Source organism: Sus scrofa, chromosome 13 (genome assembly GCF_054392235.1).
Source record: "Sus scrofa isolate SSC_HxYL_T2T_F1_AM1 chromosome 13, Sscrofa_HxYL_maternal_Yorkshire_Landrace_v2.0, whole genome shotgun sequence".
Lineage (NCBI taxonomy): Eukaryota > Metazoa > Chordata > Mammalia > Artiodactyla > Suidae > Sus > Sus scrofa.
Genome location: NC_139395.1, coordinates 191,570,956 through 191,590,985, shown reverse-complemented (window position 1 = coordinate 191,590,985; position 20,030 = coordinate 191,570,956). Strand labels below are relative to the sequence as shown.

At 35.0% G+C, this 20,030-nt stretch overlaps 1 protein-coding gene across 24 annotated transcripts in view; it reads right to left on the bottom strand.

The window, feature by feature from the left end:
* The window catches only part of ROBO1 (roundabout guidance receptor 1), a 1,127,179-nt gene that overhangs the window by 303,304 nt on the left and 803,845 nt on the right, over positions 1-20,030 (bottom strand). The gene's annotated exons all lie outside the window — the stretch shown is intronic.

The following is a 20,030-nucleotide window of genomic DNA, read 5'->3' as shown; positions in this document are numbered from 1 at the left end:
GAAATAACATATTACATGCTTTGTCATTATTTTTGTGATGGTAATTTTCTCGTGCACAAAATGAATTTGTCTAAAGTTTCACATTCATGATTAAGAATCCCTCATAATTAAGGAGTCTCATTAAGCATTAGAGGCAAAATAACATAAGAATTATGAGTATGAGCATAGTTATTTAAACTACTTGGGCCTTGAGTTCATCATCTGAAAAGCGAGGGTAATAATAGAGCCTATTTCAACGAGTTTTGGTGAGGATTAAATAAATTGACACAACACTGTAAATCAACTATATTCTACTAAAAGATAATTAATAAAGACTAACACACAGTAAACATTCAAGCATTGGCTATTATCATGAATAACATGGACTTTCACCTCAACTTCTTTCAAAACTCTAAAAAACCTAGATTGTATTCTATAATAAGATTTCACTAAGGGCCAATTTGTCCCACTAGGTTAACTATAAAACTGAAATATATTAATATTTTAGCTGGAATATTAAATATTCTTCTTCCTTTGGTTCTGTTGAGAATTTCAGTAATGCTGTCCTATATACATATACTTTCCAGAGCTAACTGCTCTCACTATGGTGCTTAAAAAGCTTTCAGAGAGCCAGGAATGTACTTAAGAAGTTTGATTAGCCCCTTATGTGAGATAAATGAACAGTTTTGTAAATACTGAGTGCAATACGAGTCATTTGGAAATGAGAGTTTCTCTGTAGGATAATAAATGTCCCATATGTAATGTCCCTGAAATAATATGATTTTGCTCTCAAAATAAGCCCACCTTTTAAAAAGTCAGAATTTTAGCAAAGGATAAGGACAAAAAGAAAAAGGTTATAAGTGGCAGAGTACAAATGGTTATATTTGCACACAAAAGGTGTAAGAGTGCACTGGCCCAAAAGCACACTTTCCACAGGGGACAAAAATCTGGCATAAACAGCAAAATCTGTCAAACAATTACAATGTAAAGAAAAGATGTGGTCCATGTTTTAAAACAAACAAACAAACAAAAACAGAAAAGAGTTTTAACCATCTAGTGAATTAAATATATAAAAGGCAGGCTAGGTTTCCATGGAATTAAAGGCCCATCATGCTAGTTAATAGAATAAATGCTGTCAGAATAAAATCCAAAACAAGGCTAAAGTTGTCCTTCAAAAATAAAGAGCAAAAAGTAATCTTTTACTATTTCCCCACCCCACATCACAAGCAGTATAAGTTGAAAACTGTGGAAGATCACAGAGGAATGTACCTTCTGGAAGTAGAGTCCACCCCTACCACATATGATCATGGCCTACACTCATTCCCCAATCAGCCCTAGACATACGAGTTCACATCACTGGTCTGAAAACTGGGACACATCAACCAAAGGGCATGGATGCTTATGAAAAAGTATAATTTTAAAGAAAAGATCATAGGCATGGTTGTCAGAGCTAATTAAATTTAAAGTCCTCTCCCTCTCCTTCTAGTTTTCTCTCTCCTTTCCATATTTATTTTTATAAAATTGCTGCCTGAATTTCAGGGACTAAGATAGTACAGTTTTGCAAAAGCATAAAAAAAAAATCAGAAGTTCTAAAGATATCATTGATTACTTAATAAAGATAACTACCTCTTATCTGTACCATACCTATGTCTGACCAAATACTTTCCAATAGTTACCAATTATGCAACTATTATGTAAGATGGTAAATAACTTTGCCTATCTGTAGATAAGAAAATTAAGTCATCAATGTTGCAAGGCATTATTGGGTCCTTAGAAAAGCCCAGAAAATCAATCCCAAGTGTTCAGCTAATAAAACTCATACACCAAATATTTTGGAGACATTTTCTGTGCCAGGCACTGTTCTAGATCAGTTATTATCTGTAGTGGAAAAGTCCTTATCCTTTTGCAACTGATACTGCAGGAAGGGAGTTCTATGGTAAACAATTATATATCATTATTAAGACGACCCCAGCCTTCTTCTGCTGTTTGCTTGCAAGTCATTTACTGCTGAAATGGAAAAGAAATGCTTCAGGACCCCTCCTCCCCCATTCCCCAGGGGCCATACATAGAACTCTAAGTTATCAATGGACAGATTCCAGAAATTTTGAGTGAATTGAAGAATAAGCTTTTGGAGATGTGTGTAACCCCACTCTAAAGTAGCTCCCCTCTTTTGTAGAAAACCAAAAGCCTATTAGGGGAGAAAAGATACTGGGATTGGAAAAAAGAGAAAATGATTGATAATACTCTATTCTAGAAGAAGTTAATCCTCTCTCAGGCACCTCCCCCACTCATCAACTCAAGTAGCCCAAGAAATATATCCTTCAGGGAAGTCCTTTGACCTGTCACCTACATGAGCATCAACAGCTCAACAGCTTTCATCGTGAACTGTGAACTGACTGCCCAAGTTCCTCAGATGTGTGAACTAAGTGATGGAAAATAGTCCCTTGAAGGAGGGACTTGATCTGTGGAATTCATGACCCATACTTTCATATTTTCAAATTGGAAAATATTTTCATTTAAAACAGTTACATGTGCTATAATGTAATATTAGAGAAATATCACCTGAACTTGGGGGAAATGGAGGAATTTCTAATTTAATCAATTCTGTTAGTGAGCCAAAAAAAGAAATATATGTGTATGATAAAAATTACTTTATAGAACTGAAGAAATGATAGCTTCCGAATAATAAAACAGTCAGTGATTATAACGACATGTACACTTATCTACTCAAGTTTTCTCATAGAGTTTCAGCATCCTAAAATGTGACACGATTACATCTAAACTTGAATCTGCAAAATAATTTCAAATTAAATATTAATCAAAGGTACAATTATACCAAATCAATTTCATGCATTGCCATCTTACAGGATGAAGGCAAACTGAAATATAAATTATTTATGAGAAAAAATATCCATAATAACATTGTGCTAATCATCACAGTAATTGTAGCATTTCGGGGCAAGAGTAGAAAGAGAAGATTTCCTTTGTTCATATTTTTCCTACCCAAAATTTCATGAATAAATCATATGTAACAACCCTAGTCTAAAAAACTAAAGAAAATTTGAATCTGATGTTCTTTAAAGCATTAAAAAACAAAGAGGAGCTTTAACTGAATCCATAACAGCATATAAAAGATTTCCTTGATTTATGTATGGGGTGTGTGTGTGTGTGTGTGTGTGTGTGTGTGTGTGTTTCTGTGTGTGTGTGTGTGTTTGCATGTATCCTTCTGGCTTCAATAAAATCCCTTTAAAGTTGGGACCACTTTACTCTAATTAACATTCTTTCTTTCCTCCCTCTTGTTAGTATCACTGCTGTAACTTAGAAAAGGGTTATCATCAGCACAACTGAGTTAGTCAAAAGAAATAATTACCAATGTCAAGGACTATCCCCTTCCAGTTTCAGATGGATTTTATGTCTTTAGGCAAAAGCAGAAAGAGTGTTTTAAAATTTTTTAATATAAAATTTTAAATACTTAACATGCTTATTTATATACATATATTGAAAATGTTTTAAGCATAATGAATGTTTAAAATTCATATTAAAATGTTATAGTAGATATGCTTCGATCTATTAATTTTTAAATTTAACATTATAAGAGAAAAATGTGAATTGTACATTTTATGGGAGAATTCTATATGGTCATGCTTTTTAATTGATGTTCAAGCAATATATGCTGGATTAGTAAAACAAACCTCAAGATAAAATTTTATACTATATATTTGCATATAAATGTTAATGTGAGGTTATCTAACAACTCGGGGAAAATGATGCTTATTTATATTGATGTATATCCATACATATTTCTTTTGAATAACCATGCATGGTATCTTCTACTTTGCATAAATTCTAAAAACTTGCTTCACTCTATTTAAGGCATATGAAGTGTATAGTCTGTGATAATGATCAGAATAAGATGTTAAATAAGTTAATGTTGTACTTGAAGTTCATTTCAAAAAAATTACCTGAGATGTGCAATCACAGACTTATCATTACAAGTGATTCTAGACAAAATTATTGTTTCTAAATAGGAATATAAAAAGATTCATAAAGCAGACAGGGCACAAAAAATGTGCACTCTCTTATTTCTACTGGGGAAACAAAAGGCCAAATTGTACATTAGCACCTTCAAATATAAGAAAGAAAACATTTTTCCATTGTGTCTGGTTGAAGTAGATGATTGTACAGGATTTTTTACTGATAGAAGTTTAATAATAATACACTTTGTGACCTGTGCTAGGTACCACAAGCTATACACAGTGCTTAAAATTAAGTGGGAAATAGAGAAAAGTAAACATTTAATTACAATGCAGGACTTACATGCTGTGATCAAGGAATATAGAGTGGTGTGGGTAAAGCTAACCTTGACTTGTGATGGGGGAGGAATGGGGGATACAGAAACGGAGGCTTGGTGGAAGTGACGGCTCTGCTGAGCTCTGAAGCAATAAATAGCTTTTTCTGGATCAAAGGGATGGGGGTAGGAAAGTGTAAAGTCTAGGCCACACTGCCAGGATCATACAGATCCTTGCAAGTCATTTTAAAGTGTTTGGATTCCAGGAGCAAATGAGAATCTCTGAGTGAGCAATCAAGAGGGACAGACTAGATTTTTACCTATAAAGAAGTATTACTGTTATCTAGGTGACAAATGATGGTGATACTAATGAGAAAAATAGTATGAGGCATGGAAATAAATGGGAAAACTCTAAAGTTATTCAGGAAAAAACATCAGCAAGACCCTGATGATCTCCTGTTATGAACAAGATGGAAAGAAAGGAGGAAAGAATGGACCTCAGGTGACTGGTCAGGGGGAGTGGATAGATGGAAGTATTATTTTCATTGAAAATATAAGAAATAATAGGGCAAGGATGGAAAAAAGATAAGTCTTATTCTGGACTTTTTGAGCTGCAGGTGCCAGTAAGAGCTCCAAATGGAGCTGAGTATAGAGTTCTAGCGAGGACAGGGAGTGAATCAGGACAATTTTGAGAACTGGATCCAAGGAGGAAGGTGTGGTCATCCAGGGTGGGGACAGGGCAAAATCCTCCCGGAATGTGAACATTTCAGCAATGGACCAAGAAAGAGTCAGATAAACAAGAGGAAAATCAAGAGCATATGTGTGGTCGCCCTTGCTAGTTGCCTACTAAATACTCTGTTCTTCCTTCCAAGAAAATACCAAATTTTGTTTGGACCAGTGAAAAACACATTTCTCTGTGCAACTTTGAAACTAAGGCTGGCCATGTAATATCATTCTAGCCAATAAGATGTAATCAAACTCTAGTGGGTGGGATTTCTAGGAAATTGATCATTTTTCTGAAAAAAAAAAAAAAAAAATAGGGTGCTGATTTTTTTTTTTTTTTTTTACGTTCCTCCCTCAAGAACAGTCCAGACAGGTAACCCTGCGAGGTACACCAGTCACCTTGCCACCACAAAAAGGACAGTCACATACTAAGGTTGGCAGAACAAAAAAATCAAAGGAAGGTGGATTCTTAACCACTTCTTGGAGCTGTTACATTTTCTCTCTACAGCCTTCCGCCAGAATCGAATTTAAACCTATTTGATTAAATTGTCTTACTTTGGTTACATGCGGTAGGATGCAATGCTGATCTAGCTGAGTGCCATAAGATTCTGGGAAAGAGAACATTTCACAAAGAAGGTCAACTATGTCAAATGTCTGCAAGAGGTAAATTATATCCATAATAGAAGGCAAACTTTAGAAAGCTATTAGGAGTAACAGGATATTAGTGAGAGAGAAGGGTAAGGCCACACACTGTGCTAAGCATCTCTGCAAAGTTTGGTCAAGAACCGTATTTAAATTGCTTATGTTTGGAATATTGAATGGACCCCTGTTAATGGCCTTCAACAGGCAGATGTAGGAGAAGAAAACATCCCTGGACACAAAACTGAAGCAACAGAATAACATATTCCTACCCTTATGAACTTGAAACAAAGGAACCATTAAGGTAACCACACCTGAATTTGAGATACACACATATTGTACGTCCTCCCACAAAGTATCAAATATTAATGTTTATCCAAAATGTTTTGAGAAAACAAGCTTTTTTCTAAAAAAATACTTTGACAGTTCATTTAAGTGTGGGAGTCATAATAATTTAGAGCTCTGACTTGTGTTTCATACCATTCATTGATATTTCAAAAGCTCTAAAATCTTATAATGAAGAGATACATTTAAAGACATATTTTCCAAATTATTTTTTAACAGCTTATAGAAATAATTCACTGAAACATATTTTGAGAAAGGCCACAATAAAATTTTTAAGTACTATCCATGCCAATAACAGTATCTCTAAAAACCATCAAAAATATACTGTCATAAAAGACATACTGTGTACTGATATATGAAGAATACTTATCATTTCATAAATATTTATATGGGTTTTAAATACACTTTAAAGATAACTGCCTCTGAGAACAGAAAGCTTTTTCTAAATAAAACCACATATGGCTATAAGCTTTTAGCAACCCCCTTCCTGATATAAAGAGGTATTCTTTGGGATCACAGGAATGGAAGAAGCCCAGTAATGTTTCTAGCACAGTAAATAGCACATGGAACAATAGCTGTCATTCATATAATGCTTGTTGTGGACCAGGCACAGTTCTAAGCACATTATACATGTGAACTTAATCCTCTTGAAATATCTAATAGGAAAGCAGAATAATATCCCCACTTTACACCTGAGAGAATCACAGCATAGAGAGCTTCGGTACTTCACCAAGGCCAGAGAGCTATGCTAAATAAACACTTAAAGTTTGTTGGGAACAAAATTCATTTTACCTTAATGACAACTATTTGTATGAGGGGTTTCCATAATGTATTCTATGGATAAAACCCATTGGGTTAATGATTCATGAGAACCCCTTATATTAAAAGAACACAAATTCCTCTTGGAATAGGTCATAAGAAATGCATCATTATTCAACTGAAGTTGATGACCAAAATTTTGAAGGAAACTGAAGAATCATAACCAACACAGTCCAGAAAGAATCTGTTTCATAGGAAAACACTCAGAGATCTAAGTGGTCTTTTGAAAAAGAAGGAAAAGGCGTTCTCCTACAGTACAGTGAGTTAAGAATTAGGTCGCTGCTGTGGCTCAGGTTCAATCCCTGACCCAGGAACTTCCATATGCCCATAAGACATTTTCTCTTCTCCTACGGAATTCTGGCTCATTGCTTTCCTTCCTGAGGTGTTCCCTAAGAAAAATACATTATAATCATATTTTCCAAGAATTCCCTTAAGCGAGATTCAACAAGGCTGCAACCTGCCCTGCACGTCTATGTTAGAACTAAGGAAGTCACGTGGGTGACCATGACAAGCGCTAAATTATGTGATCAGAATGCTCTCGGTGTCCTTCTACATCAAACACAGGCTCCTAATCCATTTTCTAGTGTCTGAGTGAGATAAGAATCTAATAAAGGGTAACTTAATGTGACTCAATCTAGACAAAGTACAGTATTATCTGGAAAAGAGATAAAGGGTGATGGAGAGGGAGAGATTGCGACAGATTATAAATCCTTCGTGTAGGGGGAGTGTCCTTTCCCACTTTCTTTTTAACTTCTTGGCTTTTATTCTAAGTTTTACTCCATCATTCACAGTATAAGATTAAAAATGTCCCCATTCAGGCACACTAAATAACTTGGCCATAAACTTTTATTTCTCTTGACAAGTGTAAAATGTCATAAGTGCTATTAAAACTTCAATTTAAACCTTAGGTTAAATATGACATAACTTAAAAATGATACTAAAGCTACAACTTCCACTTTGGATATGAAGAGACTGAGATTAGAAACTGTTTTATTATATTCAGAAACCTAAATTAAACATCAGATGTACTTTATTAAAAATTAGGCCCCACTTAATAATGATCTTCAAACACACAAGCTGCTATATTTTAAAAATGGCTTTTAGGTTATCACTTACCATATAAAATGAAAGAAAGTCATGCTGCAGCATAGACTTTAAGTAAATTAAAGTAATAACTTTGTGTTAACATATGCTGATGCATATAAGGAATACTGATGACAGAGGCTAGAAAATCTTTTGCTCTGAACCACTTTTAATACAACAAATGATCCTTAGGTAATTTAAACTAAAAGTCAGAAGGAAAGATTAAATGATTTCCAAATGACCCTTCCAGCCCAATTCTATTCTTATTAATAAAAACCTTTGGTTTTTTTTTTTTTTTTTTTTGGTTTGTTTGTTTTGTTTTGTTTTTGTTTTTACAGTTTTCATTTTAGAAAATGTAAAGAAAAATAAAGAATCTAGCATTTCCCTTTTGGATAAAGCTAAGGAAATATAGCCTTCCACGAATTTACTTAAAAATCCCTAAGACACATTTCATGTATTTCTTTCCTTGATAAACAATGTTATGGATATTAATTAAAGTTTGAGTATCCTCTTCTCTGCTTAACATTCCACTATCTGTAAATACTCATATGTAGGAACTTTTCCCCCCTATTTATACAGGCAAATGTATTTCTCTGCTCTCCTAAGCTTATCCCTACCATATCAGTACCCACCCATCCACACTCCGGATCCCCAGCTCACACAAGCACTCTCCATCTCTCCTCCGCCCTCTCCCCACTCCACACCCTCTCTCCTTGAGTCTCTTTATCTGTTACTCTGGATATGTTTCCCTCTGTGTCCCTCTTATGCTCTCTTTTCAGTGAGTTCCTCTGTCCCCATTTCCACCCCCGAATGCTGTCTCTGCCAGTCTGTTACTTAAGCCTCCCACTCTCTCCTGCCTTCACTCCTTACTGGTTTAGAAATCCAAGATAATTCACCTAAAATCATGTTTCACTTGATTCTCTTTTTAAAAGTCAGCCACACTGGGCTCACATTCCCAAAAGGTGTCTGGGGCTCTTGGAGTTGGGCAAAGGTCTATGAATTCATTTAGCACAATTGTATACCAGGGCTTCTAACCTGAACTTGTATATGAGTCACCTTAAAATATTGTCTTAATAGGTCTGATTTAGGTGGTCTGAAGTGGGACCCAACATTCAGCATCTCTAACGTGCTACCTGGTGATGTTAATGCTGCTGATCTATGGACAGTATTTTGAATAGGAGTCTCCAGCTGCTGCCTGCAGTGGACCCAGTCCTTCCTACATCTGAGTTTGCCTCCCCAATCCAGCTGGATGCATTACCATCCCTATAGGTTTCTTCTCTTTTTTATCATGCCTAGTTATTGAAGCACCTAGATTTCCACTGGTTTTTACATCTTATTTTAGCTAAGTTTTTAAAAAAACATTTCATCAACCACATACCAAAACCTAAGTTTGTAATAAGAAATTTAAAACATTATCATGTTGCAATTTTCCTTTGATTTTTTATTAAATTTGCTTCATTAAACACAAATCTATCAGACTATGATAACAACTTTACATGTAATATACAGTTTACTGGCAAAGTACAAGAAAGTAAATAATTCCACTTTACAGAATATGTATTTCCCCACTCCCCACCCCCATCCAGAAAGAAAAGGAGAAAGTAAAGAAGGTTAGATTCTGTTTTGCATATGTAAAGTTTCTCTAGGGAACTGAAGAAAACCCCTTCAGGAACTGTCAATACTAATTGTTTCCTTATCAGTCAGGAAGTTTTAAGCCCTTTCTTTTCTATTAGCCAGCCTCTATACACATAAATACGAGCTGATGTGACTCAGAGGGGGTCACTTCACTTAGAGAGCCTGCTCTACATTTACTAAAGCCTAAAAATAACTCATTTGACTTTTTGTACTAGTGGAAGTCAACTAAATTTTCCTGAGTGAAAATTATCCTCAGAAGAGCCAATTAAATATTCCAAAACCTTGGAAAGAAAGAAAAACTTCCAGGAAAATAGTACCAAGACTGCATTCTAAGAGCCATGCCTTCATATGAGTGTTTAAGATCAGGTGAACTACTTGCATTTCCAAAGAAGTTCTGTGGAAATGAAATTGTTTCTCGAAGTGGTATTCTGATGCTTTATGATGTTCCTCATATATGAAATAAAAACCCTTTCTGGTTACTGTTAGATCACTTCACTTTCAAAGGGCCAGGAATGGTGCTGGGCACTTGAGTCACAGATGGCTCCAGAGGAGCTGACTCTTGAGCTGATTATAGAGAGGAAGTGGTAGAACAGGAAGAGAAGCACATTCCAGGCTGAGGGAACAGAGGAAAGTGCTATTTCTTGAGACTGTCATGGACCTCAGCATACTGAACTACTTACCATTAGCCATTCAAAGCTAACACAACCTAATCCAAACTCTCAATTCCACTTGCGTGGTCCTAGACGTGACTTTGACTTTTCCATCACCAATAACTGGTTCTCTTGCGAAATCTCAACTTCTACTGTCTCACCCTCCAAAATTAAGCCAAGTCTTCCCTCTCCAAATCTAAGGTGCACTTTTCCCTTTATCTCCATTACTATACCTATTTCAAACTAGCACTATCTCTTGCTTGTAATATTGCAATAGCTCCCTGGTTGGCCTCCCCGAATCATTCTGCAATTTATTCTTTACATGTGCAGTATGCAAGTATCACATGAGTAACACTTAAAAATGTCAATCAGATAATATCTTCTCTACCATTGCCTAGAAAACTTCTGTGGCTCTCATTGTACTGAATCCAACATCATTAATCTGGTTACAGGACCCCACATGATCTGGCCCCCACTCATCTCTGTAGTTATTTCCCTTACTCATATGCCATACTAGCCATCTTTTATTTTTTCAACTATGCCTGAGTCTATCATTTGTCTTGGCCTTTGAGTTGTCCTATTCTTTTTGACTGAAATGCCTTTTTTTACTTTTTACCTTGGTAACAGCCACATATATTTCCACTCTCAGCTTAATCCCAATCCTTCCTGGCACTTGTCACAATTTTTCTCTTTTTTTTTTTTTTCTTCTTTTTTTTTGCTTTGTGGGCCACACCCACAGCATATGGAAGTTCCCAGGTGAGGGGTCAAATCAGAGCTACATCTGTCAGCCTATATACCACAGCTCCAGTGGGATCTGAGCCATGACTGCAACCTACACACAATTCACAGAAAAGCCAGGGATCGAACCCATATCCTCATTAATACTAGTTAGATTCGTTTCCACTGAAGCACGATGGGAACTCCAACTTGTCACAATTTTAAGCATAAAGTTATTTATCTGTATTATTAGTTACATATTTTCTGTCATCACACCCCCCCTCTTCCCACTATATTGTAATTTCCATGAAGGCAGAAACCACTTCCCTTTTTGTTCACTGAATCGCTAAAACTAAGCAGAATGCCTGTAAAGAGTTACTTAGGAAAAAAAAATACCATTTTTTCTTTGGATAAACTACACTTGGTTATTCTTCATATTTTTATTTAATGTCTGAGATTTTTAAAAACACATTCAACAGGGCTCCTTTTTTTCTTTTTACAGCTGCACCTGTGGCATTCAGAAGTTCCCAGGCTAGGGGTAGAATCGGAGCTATTAGCTGAGGCCTACACCAAAGCCACGGCAATGCTGGCTCCAAGCCACACCTGTGACTTAAGCCACAGGATCCTTAACCCACAGGATCCTTAACCCACTGAATAAGGCCAGGGATTGAATACATATCCTCATGGTTACTTTGTGAGGTTCTTAACCTGCTGAGCCCCAACAGGAACTCCTCAGTAGGGCTTTATTCTAACAAAAAAAGTTTCAACTGATAATTAATGACAGGTTTAAGTTCATTTATATTGTATTAATTAACATTATACTAAGAATTTGGATAGGTTTTATTAAATATACTTATCACTGAAGCAAATTTCTTAAATAAATACAAATGATTCTCAAGTTAGTCTGTGCATGTGGGAAAAATGTCTAGCATTTAAATAATAAATACATTAGCAGGATTAAACGTGGTCCAGTGATATGATGATAAGATTTAAGAGATAACCCGATCTACCTTGTTATTTTATTATTTTTTTGGAGACAGTACTGTTGACATGAGGAGACATGCCAAGAATTTCCCATAAATAACTAAATACTGAATTGATTTCCTGGAAGCCTCAAGGGACTTTATATCTAGGCATCAAACAGTGTTGAAATAATCATCCTAGTACTTTTCAGCATGTGTAGACACCGTCTACTTTTTGAGAAAATAAAAGGAGTGGCTCATGAGACTGGTAATGGAATACATAACCTTTAACCCCAAGATCACTGGATTGAATCTGGTCCAGGATGGTGTATGTAATAATATTTAGCAGATGGAAGCTGTTTTGTAGCATCCAATCAATCTAGAGAGCTAAACTTTTCCATTTAGTCTTTATGGCATAGCTATGTGTTCTGACATAGCCAATGCCTTTTTTGGCCATCTAAGAAAAGATCAGATAATAATTGAATAGTAAATAACTTTCCCCAGAGAACAGAGTGATGTTAGGAAATCTAGAAGGATAACCACTCAATTTTCAACAGTGATTAACTCTGAGTAATGAGATTATAAGAACATGTATGTATTTTAAAAGAACATGTATTTTCTAGAACATATATGAGTTCTGCATTTGGAAATAAAGTGCACTGGGTTTATTGTTTGTTTACTTTTGTCTTTTTAGGGCCCCACCCATGGCATATGGAAGTTCCCAGGATAGGGGTTGAATCAGAGCTACAGCTGATTGCCTACACCAGAGCCACAGCAAAGCAAGGTCTGAACCGTGTCTGCAACCTACACCACAGCTCACAGCAAGGCCAGATCCTTAACCCACTGAGCAAGGCTAGGGATCGAACCAGCATCCTCATGGACGCTAGTCAGATTCGTTTCCAATGAGCCAGAGACGGAAACTCCTGCACTGTTTTTAAGTTATTTAAAAAGTGATTTCTGTAAGCTTACTAATCATATTCCTTAACTTGCAGTTGGGAGTAAAGGAAAGAAAATGTATAATATGTTCTCACTCTAAGACCTCTCTACAAATTTGCTAAAGATTAGCATGCAAGAGTTATGTAAACTGAAGAAAAAGACAATAAAAGTTTGCCTAAGAAGTCAACTCTACACGTATCTACAGTGTATGGTTTGTTTAACTAAGAGTAATTTTAAGACAGACTCTAACCTGGGGGTATGGTTATTTATGAATAAATAGTATGTTATCTGAACACAGCCATCTCCTGTAACACCCACAATCACAAGGTCAGCAGACTTCATCCTTTTCTACTAAAATACCCATTGAAACTCAAACTTTCTGGAGTTCCCGTTGTGGCACAATGGTTAACGAATCCGACTAGGAACCATGAGGTCGTGGGTTTGATCCCTGCCCTTGCTCAGTGGGTTAACGATCCGGCGTTGCCATGAGCTGTGGTGTAGGTTGCAGATCCGGCTCGGATCCAGCGTTGCTGTGGTTCTGGCGTTGGCCGATGGCTGCAGCTCCAACTGGACCCCTAGTTTGGGAACCTCCATATGCCGCAGGAGCGGCCCAAGAAATAGCAAAAAGACAAAAAAAAAAAAAAAAAAAAAAAAAAGAAACTCAAACTTTCTTTTTATGCCCACTGTCACTGTCACTGTCATCTCTCACACAGATTATGGAATATGGGTTTCTGCTTTTATATTTCATATTAAATACTCTTTGGAAAGGTTTTTTTAAGAGGAAGAAAATTGTTATGTTCTTTCCAAGAAAATTACAACTGTCTCCTCTCTTAAGGTAGTTTGAAAAGGATGCTACTCTTACTTTACCCAACAAATACAGAATTCACATTATATTTACCTGAAGACATAATGTTTCTACCCCCAATTTATGACACAATTTAAACCTGACATCTGGACGCCACAAGTGGTCTCATGGACTTACTATTTACATCACTGAAATTACATGATTTTTCCCCCTGATTTTCTAATTTTTATTTTTCAGTTGCTTAAGATGAGCAAATAACCATAAATCCAATTTTAAAATCGAAAAAAAAATTGTTATTAAAAGACAGCTATAGACTAAATGTCTGTGCTCTCTCCCAAATTTGTGTGTTGAAATCTTGATGCCCTAAATGATGGTATTTGGAAGTAATTAGGGTTAAATGAGTTCATGGAGGTGGAGCCCCCATGATGGAATTGGTACATTTATACGGGGGTAAAGAGACTAAAGCTTTCTCTTCACCATGTAAGGAAAGCAGGAAGAGAACTCTCACTGGAACCTGACCATGCTGGCACCCTGCTCTCAGACTTCCAAATTTTAGAACTGTGAGAAATAATTGTCTGTTGTGTAAACCACCCAATACCTGGCACTGTTGTTAAAGCAGCCTAAACTAAGACAGGTAGCAACAAAAGAATATGCTCTGATTGGTGCTAAAAACTCAAGTCTTTAGTAAACAATCATGTCATGGAACTTAGCAATATTGCTTCTTAAGTGATAAAAATATATGAATTCAAAAAGAAAAACTGAATTTTATCCAAACTGTAAAAGTTAACAAAAAAATAATTTTTTCATTTGTCCCTAAGGCAAAAGTGATTTAAGTCCATACTATTTGCATGTCCTGCATTAACAATGAGAATCTAAAGATAAGGGTAAATTTCTCATACCACAGATTTCAACTCAAGATGGAATTTAATATATTCAGCATGCTCCATAATAAAATTTAATTACTGAACCATTATATTTAAATTTTAGTATATTAACACACATATCTTCAAATTCAAAATGGAATCAGTCTATTTCTGAAATCAGAAGCATCCAAACCCCCTATGTATAAACAATCTGAGTGTCTGACCAAAATATAGTGAAAGAGAAAAAAGTAGTAAAAACAACAGCACTGACAATTAGATTTGTGATTTATTATTATGTGCCAGTCACTGTGCTACACACTTTATATGCATTATTTCATTTCATCATGAATCAATTTTGGAATAAAAAAGTCAGTGCATTTTGGAATAGAAATGTCCATTAAGAAAGTGGAAAGACATTTTAAAGTCATTAAACTAAATGTATCCTTAATATCCTTCTTTGAATAGTGAAAACAAAAATAATATAAATTAAAATGTTTACAAATTTGGTCTAAACATGGAAAAAAGCAATTTTTTTTAAAAGATAAAACAAAGTAGAGGAAAGGATGCAGTAAAAGATAAAAAAATCTTTCAAAGAACAATATGTGTGTATAATAAAAATTTTATGAATAATCTTTGTACCTGACCATAATAGAAGTCAACTTGATTGTGTGCACACTCAATCAATCAATCAATATTTTATATAGATGGTATACTCTATTTTCACCTGCTCATCAGAACCATTTCACCTCCAGGAGTAATCCTTCCAATCTTCCACGCCCCAGATTTTGGAATTCATTCTATTGTACCAACACATGACTACTTAAGCATACACAGTCAGTCCACTTTCTTGTTTTATCCAAATGAGGAAAATAAGATAATTCTTATTCTAAATCACTTTAAGGAGGATTGTTTAATAATAGAATGATGAAAGATCATAATGTACTGAAAGTAGTGGAAAAATATTACTTCAAAAATATAAACATTCTACCTCAAAGTACTTCCTATTAAAAATCACTCTAGCTACTAAAATCTGGGAAGACTTAACTTTGATTAATTGGAAAAAATCATTTTTCTGGAAAGATAGTTCTGCGGTCTTGCTGCTAAGACAGCCAGCAGATGTTTGCCTAGTCTGAAGGCAATTTCTCTTCCTCAGGAGAAAACAGCTTACATCGGAAACAAATAGCCATATGCTGACTGTGCACTGCTGAGCAGATGACGTAGAGAGCCATGTTCTGCAATTGAAAGTGTGAGGGTCAAGGTTCAAATTAATATTCTTTAAAACTCAATGCCATTACCCAAGATCAAATTACTTATTAAATATAAGTTGTGTCAAAGAACTGTGCTATTAATTTGTGCCAGGAATAAAATGAAGTTCTAAATTTAATAACTGGTAATGTTGGATATAGGAGAATAGACCATAAAACATCTTTCTAAACATTTAGTAGACTGTCAAACAAAGCTAATATAAAACAAACAAGAAAATATTACTTGCAAGACTGTTTTAGAAAACTGAGGTTGAAAAGGAATTAGATAAACAGGAAGTTTTCATAAATCTTAGAAACAGCAAAATCTTTGAAACTTACAAATTAAAGTCCTTATCAAGATATATCATTCTTGGCTTGTGAAGAAAGTCAAAAATTAAGAAACAAATTTAAAAAAATGCATCTATGACTAAAAATCATTTTCCTTTACAAAGATAAACTTCCAAAATTGAAGATATAAACTTTATAAGGATTACTACATATTTCTTAGCATGCCAATTCGTAGACTTTATAATTGTGTGACATAAATTTAATTGCATCAAAACTGAGTTTTCAAGAACAAGAATACAACTTTTACCATATGGCAAAGATCAGTACTTAAAGATTGGCTAGTGCTTTTCAATGGGTCCAACCTGGTTATAATGGGGATTTAAAAGAAAATAAAAATAGATAATCCTAAAGATAACCAATAACTGCAGTACATGTGATGCATTATTTAAATTTAAGTAAATACTAAGAATACAAAAGACAAGAATATTATCATTTCTACACAGACACAAAGGTTTTAGATGACATTCAATATCATTTTTTCCCCACCGTTGGAGAGATTGACAATTGTTGGGAACCAAGAAATCCAGTTGTTGTTACAGCTGTAAAACTTGGTTTAAAGGCAAATAAAACACAGATAAATGTTTTTAAAAGCATTACCAACAACTGTGCTGTGAAACCTGTATTGCCTCAAGACACTTTTGTTAATGTTATTACTGTGGGCTACAGAGTCACTAAGAAATTAGATGCAATCTTTGTCTTCCTGTGTCTGAGCCTTTGGGAAGAATAAGAATGGTTCTTATTGAACGTCTGGTACATAAACTAAGGAAATATGAAAAATACAGTAATATTCTCCAGGAACTAATAAAACCAAGCTATAATAGCACTTTATAGATTTAACCTATAACAAATATGACCCATGTTTCTCTGCCCTCTCTCCCTTCTAGTTATTTATGTAAGATACAAAAGGCTAGTTTTGATTTTAGGATGCAAACATATGTTAAAATAGTGAATGAGTAGTAACCATTGGCTAAAATAAATAACTGAAATATATGTGAATTAAATTACTCTATATCTATTTGTAGTGCACTGAACCATAAATTTTTTTAAGTACAAAAACTCATTCTAACTACAGAGTGCAAAATTTTTCCCATAAAACTCATGTGATCAAATAATACAATTTATCTAACAAAAACATGCATTTAATTTTTACAATTTAAACAGTATAAAAATTAGTGGATGCAAACATTAAAATTTTTTTCTTTCTTTTGTTTTTTGTTTTTTTTGGTCTTTTTGGGCCCGCACCTGTGGCATATGGAGGTTCCCAGGCTAGGGGTCAAATCATCGGAGCTGCAGCTGCCAGCCTACACCACAGCTCATGGCAAAGCAGGATCCTTAACCCACTGAGTGAGGCCAGGGATCAAACCCGCATCCTGGTGAATACTAGTCGTGTTCATTCACCACTGAGCCATGACAGGAACTCCTCAAACTGTTTTCACAGTTTCAAATAATTATTATCACTAATAAGAATCCTTATTACCAAACTATCCTGATTAATATCAAACTATATTTGATAAATACAAGGGATTATGTATTTGAATATTTTACTAGTAAAAGTTATATAATAATCTTACATCTGGTTTCAATTTTGTGATCATATATTTGTTAACTAAGACTGCAAGAGCTTTTCCCATAATGGACTCTCAGGGTAACAGAATGTCTAACTTATAAAAAGAACTTAACTGGAAACTAACAGGATCTTTTAAAATATCTGCACAAAAGCCAGATTAGAAAAGACAGGTCTCTGGGGAGTTCCCGTCGTGGCACAGTGGTTAACGAATCTGACTAGGAACCATGAGGTTGCGGGTTCGATCCCTGCCCTTGCTCAGTGGGTTAACGATCCGGCGTTGCCGTGAGTTGTGGTGTAGGTTGCAGACACGGCTCTGATCCAGCGTTGCTGTGGCTCTGGCGTAGGCTGGTGGCTACAGCTCCCATTCGACCCCTAGCCTGGGAATCTCCATATGCCGCGGGAGCGGCCCAAGAAATAGTAAAAAAAAGAGACAAAAAAAAAAAAGAAAAGACAGCTCTCTAAATCCCAAAACACTGAAGGTTTCTTGATCATGTGAGTTAAAACTAGAGGTGTTTTGAAAGGAAGATCTAGAGGGTAAGCTTAGACCCTCTATTCAAGTCTATAAATTTAAAAAATAATTATGGCAATAATAAGAATAGAAAATAACCCAGAAACATAAGATGATCTTGATATTTCTGTTGGTACACACTTCATTTCTAAAGAATTATAATTCTAGATAATAAACCATCATTGTTTTTGCTTCCTGTTCTTCAGTTCCTTAAGTACCATATTTGGAGCTGACCTAGGTTATCTATATTATCTTTCTTGATTCTCTAAATTTGTTCTCAAATGTTAACTTACATTAATCCTCACAGGAAATAATTATTCTTAAATATAACCTGTGCCAATACCATAACATTGGAAGGTGTTAATACCATAACATTGAAGGAGGACCTTATCAAAACATATTCATCTTTTTATAAATAAGTTGAATCTTTTAAAATTCTTTTGATTGTGCTACATTTAAAGCTGGGCTTTAAAAAAAAGAAACAGAAAAATAGCTTCCTGTTGAGATTAGAGCTTTCATACATCTCACCAATTTAGTTCTCAGATATTCACTGAGAATCAAGTCAATAAAAGAAAGAACAATAAACTAATTATCAACTGTGAACAGAGAAATAAAAACTTGGGTTTCAAGTAAATGTTTTTAAAATGTGAATGGCTAGTTCTGACATAGTTGTAAATGGTTACTTTAGTTTTGTATTCTATCTAATTAAATGTTCTGCTCATATCAGATACCTTTGACCTTCTGTCTCAACTTCAATACTGCAGTACTGAAGGTGAGCGCATTCAATACTCACTTCAATATGGCTCTGGGAGTGTGGTCAAATCACATAAATTCTCTGGGGTTCATTCTACATTAATAATATGATTGTGTTGGAATAATCTGTCTCTAAATTCCTTTTCTGTTTATAGTTTTATAATTATCTGTGGTTCCATATATTCATGTTCTAGTTGAATGCTGGAGACAATGTTAGAGATTATGAAACCTGATTATATAACTAAACTTTTGAACATAAATTATGTTAAAATATCAATCATCTCGGAACGCAGTATATGTAAATATGTATAGTTATATATACAGTTTCGTACATAATTATTGACAAATTTAAAGTGAATTAGATCTAAATTTCATTTTGCCTCTCCAATCCCTATACAAGCCTCAATTTCTGTCATATGTACATAATACACAGCAGGATTCTTTCAAAGGAATGAAATTCTCTGGCTACTTCTTGAATGCTTATTGAAAAGAAGAAAAATCTGATTCTAATTCAAATACAATATATATCTAGACTCTAGATAGAACACGTTAATCAATAGTCAACCAAATCCATCTTGAGGTAATTTCAAATGAGCAGCCTTTGGTATTTGTATAAATAAACTGAATCATCAACTACCTGAGGATTCCATCCACATGTTTTTCTCCCAGGGTGCACTACACTATAGTAATAAAGTATGAAGTATAAACTTATACTTCTCTCAATGTAGCTTTCCCAAAAATATATTTCTGAGAATTAGACAGTTTAAAACCATAGCTTACACTATCAGTTGAAAAGTATTTCTCCTAATGAAGACAAATGAAAAATATCCTACACTACTTTTTTTTTTTTGTCTTTTTAGGGCCTCACTCATGGCATATGGAGGTTCCCAGGCTACTGATCAAGTCAGAGCTAGCTGCCAGCCTATATACCACAGCCACATTAACACCACATCCAAGCCACATCTGTGACCTACACCACAGCTCACGGCAACGCCAGATCCTGAACCCACTGAGCAAGGCCTGGGATCGAACCTGGGTCCTCATGGATACTAGTTGGGTTCATTAACTGCTAAGCTATGATGGGAACTTCCTACACTACTCTTTTTACATGAACATATTCAATTTTACATAAACATATTCAACATGTTTAAAAGGAACAAAAGAGG